The sequence below is a fragment of the Centroberyx gerrardi genome, chromosome 14, assembly GCF_048128805.1.
Source record: "Centroberyx gerrardi isolate f3 chromosome 14, fCenGer3.hap1.cur.20231027, whole genome shotgun sequence".
In the NCBI taxonomy this organism is placed as follows: domain Eukaryota; kingdom Metazoa; phylum Chordata; class Actinopteri; order Beryciformes; family Berycidae; genus Centroberyx; species Centroberyx gerrardi.
In genome coordinates, this window is record NC_136010.1 from 30,799,185 (window position 1) to 30,803,979 (window position 4,795).

Consider the following 4,795-nt stretch of genomic DNA (forward strand, 5'->3'; position numbering starts at 1 on the left):
GTGGTCTGTTTTCCCAACAAAGCAGCAAACGAAGCAGTTGGTGGTCTGGTTTCCCAACGAAGCAGCAAACAAAGCAGTTGGTGGTCTGGTTTCCCAACGAAGCAGCAAACGAAGCAGTTGGTGGTTTGGTTTCCAAACCCACCAAGGAGTTGGTGGTCTGGTTTCCCAACGAAGCGACAAACGAAGCAGTTGGCTGAGCTGACTACAGGCTAGTGTTACATGGCTGCTTATTGGTTGAACTCACTACAGGCTAGTGTTATATGACTTCTGATTGACTAGGCTGAGTACATTTGAGTGTTACATGGCTGCTGATTGGCTGAGCTGACTACAGTGTAGTTTTACATGACTGCTGATTGGCTGAACTGACTACAGGCTAGCATTACTTTTCTTCTGATTGGCTGAGCTGACTACAGTCTAGTGTTACATGGCTGCTGATTGGCTGAGCTGACTACAGTCTAGTGTTACATGATTGCTGATGGGCTGAGATGATTCATTCGAGTGTTACATGACTGCTGATTGGCTGAGCTAACAACATTTGAGTGTTATATGACTTCTGATTGGATGAGCTGACTACAGTCTAGTGTTACATGACTTCTGATTGGCTGAGCTGACTACAGGCAGGTGTTACATGACTTTTTATTGGCTGAGCTGAGAACATTTGAGTGTTACATGACTTCTGATTGGCTGAGATGACTACATTTGAGTGTTACATGACTTCTGATTGTCTAAGCTGACTACAAGCTACTGTTACAAGGCTGCTGATTGGTTGAACTCACTACAGGCTAGTTTTATATAATTTCTGATTGGCTGAGCAGGGGACAGGCGAGTGTTACATGACATCTGATTGGTTGAGCTGACTACAGGCAGGTGTTACAAGGCTGCTGATTGGCTAAGCTGACTACAGTTTAGTGTTACATGGCTGCTGATTGGCTGAGCTGACTACAGTCTAGTGTTACATGGCTGCTGATTGGCTAAGCTGACTACAGTCTAGTGTTACATGACTGCTGATTTGATGAGCTGACTACAGGCAGGTGTTACATGACTTCTGATTGGCTGAGATGACTAAATTTGAGTGTTACATGACTTCTGAATGGCTGAGATGACTACATTTGAGTGTTACATGACTACTGATTGGCTGAGCTGACTACATGTGAGTGTTACATGACTTCTGATTGGCTGAGCTGATTACAGGATACTGTTACATGGCTGCTGGTTGGTTAAACTCACTACAGTCTAGTGTTACATGGCTGCTGATTGGCTGGGCTGACTACAGTCTAGCGTTACATGACTGCTGATTGGATGATCTTACTACAGACAGGTGTTACATAGCTGCTGATTGGCTGAGCTGACTACATGCTGGTGTTACATGACTTCTGATTGGATGAGCTGACTACAGTCTAGTGTTACATGACTTCTGATTGGCTGAGCTGACTACAGGCAGGTGTTACATGACTTCTTATTGGCTGAGCTGACAACATTTGAGTGCTACATGGTTGCTGATTGGCTGAGCTGACTAAATTTGAGTGTTACATGTCTTCTGATTGAATGATCTGACTACATTTGAGTTTTACATGGCTGCTGATTGGCTGAGCTGACTACAGTGTAGTTTTACATGGTTGCTGATTGACTGAGCTGACAACAGTCGTCCAATCAGATCCCTCCTTTCCAGTTGCTATGGTTCCAATCAGTGCTCTCCTTTCCTCTTGCTGTAGTCCAATCAGATCTCGCCTTTCCTCCTGCTGTAGTCTAATCAGATCCCTCCTTTCCACTTGCTATGGTCCAATTCTGATTGGACCATAGCAAGTGGAAAGGAGAGCTCTGATTGGACCATGGCATAAAAGGAGGGATCTGTCCCTCCTTTTATGCCATGGTCCAATCAGAGCTCTCCTTTCCTCTTACTGTAGTCCAATCAGGTCTCTCCTTTCCTCCTGCTGTGGTCCAATCAGATCTATCCTTTCCTCCTGCTGTAGTCCAATCAGATCTCTCCTTTCCTCCTGCTGTGGTACAATCAGATTACTCCTTTCCTCTTGCTATGGTCCAATAAGATCCCTCCTTTTATGCCATGGTCCAATCAAAGCTCTCCTTTCCTCTTGCTGTAGTCCAAACAGATCTCCCCTTTCCTCCTGCTGTAGTCCAATCAGATCTCTCCTTTCCTCCTGCTGTTGTCCAATCAGATCCCTCCTTTCCATTTGCTATGGCCCAATCAGATCGCTCATTTTATGCCATGGTCCAATCAGAGCTCTCCTTTCCTCTTGCTGTAGTCCAATCAGATCTCTCCTTTCCTCCTGCTGTGGTCCAATCAGATCCCTCCTTTCCATTTGCTATGGTCCAATCAGATCCCTCCTTTTATGCCATGGTCCAATCAGAGCTCTCCTTTCCTCTTGCTGTAGTCCAATCAGATCCCTCCTTTCCTCCTGCTGTGGTATAAACAGATCCCTCCTTTTATGCCATGGTCCAATCAGAGATCTCTTTTCCTCTTGCTGTAGTCCAATAAGATCTCTCCTTTCCTCTTGCTATGGTCCAATCAGATACCTCCTTTTATGCCATGGTCCAATCAGATCTCTCCTTTCCTCCTGCTGTGGTCCAATCAGATCCCTCCTTTTCTCCTGCTGTGGTACAATCAAACCTCTCCTTTCCTTCTGCTGTGGGCCAATCAAACCTCTCCTTTCCTCCTGCTGTGGGCCAATCAGATCCCTCCTTTCCTCCTTCTGTGTTTGAATTAGATCTCTCCTTTCCTCCTGCTGTAGTCCAATCAGATCTCTCGTTTCCTCCTGCTGTGGTCCAATCAGATCCCTCCTTTCCTCTTGCTATGGTCCAATCAGATCCCTCCTTTTATGCCATGGTCCAAGCAGAGCTCTCCTTTCCTCTTGCTGTAGTCCAATCAGATCTCTCCTTTCCTCCTGCTTTGGTCCAATCAGATCTCTCCTTTCCTCCTGCTGAAATCCAATCAGATCTCTCCTTTCCTCTTGCTATGGTCCAATCAGATCTCTCCTTTCCTCCTGCTGTGGTACAATCAGATTACTCCTTTCCTCTTGCTATGGTCCAATAAGATCCCTCCTTTTATGCCATGGTCCAATCAAAGCTCTCCTTTTCTCCTGCTGTAGTCCAATCAGATCTCTCCTTTTCTCCTACGGTAGTCCAATCAGATCTCTACTTTCCTCCTGCTGTGGTCCAATCAGTTCCCTCCTTTCCATTTGCTATGGTCCAATCAGATTCTTGCTTTTATGCCATGGTCCAATCAGATCTCTCCTTTTCTCATGCTGTAGTCCAATCAGATCTCTCCTTCCCTCCTGCTGTTGACCAATCAGATCCCTCCTTTCCTCCTGCTGTGCTCCAATTAGATCTCTTCTTTCCTCCTGCTGTAGTCCAATCAGATCTCTCGTTTCCTCCTGCTGTGGTCCAATCAGATCCCTCCTTTACTCTTGCTATGGTCCAATCAGATCCCTCCTTTTCTGCCATGGTCCAATCAGAGCTCTCCTTTCGTCTGGCTGTAGTCCAATCAGATATCTCCTTTCCTCCTGCTGTGGTGCAATCAGATCCCTCCTTTTATGCCATGGTACAATCAGAGCTCTCCTTTCTTCTTGCTGTAGTCCAATCCGATCTCTCCTTTCCTCCTGCTTTATCCAATCAGATCCCTCCTTTCCTCCTGCTGTGGTCCAATCAGATCGCTCCTTTCCATTTGCTATGGTCCAATCAGATCTCTCCTTTTATGCCATGGTCCAATCAGATTTCTCCTTTCCTCATGCTGTAGACAATCAGATCTTTCCTTTCCTCCTGCTGTAGTCAAATCAGATCTCTTCTTTCCTCCTGCTGTGGTCCAATCAGATCCCTCCTTTTATGCCATGGTCCAATCAGAGCTCTCCTTTCCTCCTGCTGTGGTCCAATCAGATCCCTCCTTTCCTCTTGCTATGTTCAAATCAGATCCCTCCTTTTATGCCATGGTCCAATCAGATCTCTCCTTTCCTCATGCTGTAGTCCAATCAGATCTCTCCTTCCCTCTTGCTGTTGACCAATCAGATTCCTCCTTTCCTACTGCTGTGGTCCAATTAGATCTCTCCTTTCCTCCTGCTGTAGTCCAATCAGATCTCTCCTTTCCTCCTGCTGTTGTCCAATCAGATCCCTCCTTTCCTCTTGCTATGGTCCAATCAGATCCCTCCTTTTATGCCATGGTCCAATCAGAGCTCTCCTTTCGTCTTGCTGTAGTTCAATCAGATATCTTCTTTCCTCCTGCTGTCATCCAGTCAGATCTCTCCTTTTATGCCATGGTCCAATCAGAGCTCTCCATTCTTCTTGCTGTAGTCCAATCCGATCTCTCCTTTCCTCCTGCTGTAGTCCAATCAGATCCCTCCTTTCCTCCTGCTGTGGTCCAATCAGATCTCTCCTTTCCTCCTGCTGTGGTCCAATCAGATCCCTCCTTTCCATTTGCTATGGTCCAATCAGATCCCTCCTTTTATGCCATGGTCCAATCAGATCTCTCCTTTCCTCATGCTGTAGTCCAATCAGATCTCTCCTTTCCTCCTGCTGTAGTCAAATCAGATCTCTTCTTTCCTCCTGCTGTTGTCCAATCAGATCCCTCCTTTTATGCCATGGTCCAATCAGAGCTCTCCTTTCCTCCTGCTGTGCTCCAATCAGATCCCTCCTTTCCTCTTGCTATAGTCCAATCAGATCCCTCCTTTTATGCCATGGTCCAATCAGAGCTCTCCTTTCCTCTTGCTGTAGTCCAATCAGATCTCTCCTTTCCTCCTGCTGTGGTCCAATCAGATCCCTCCTTTTCTCCTGCTGTGGTACAATCAGA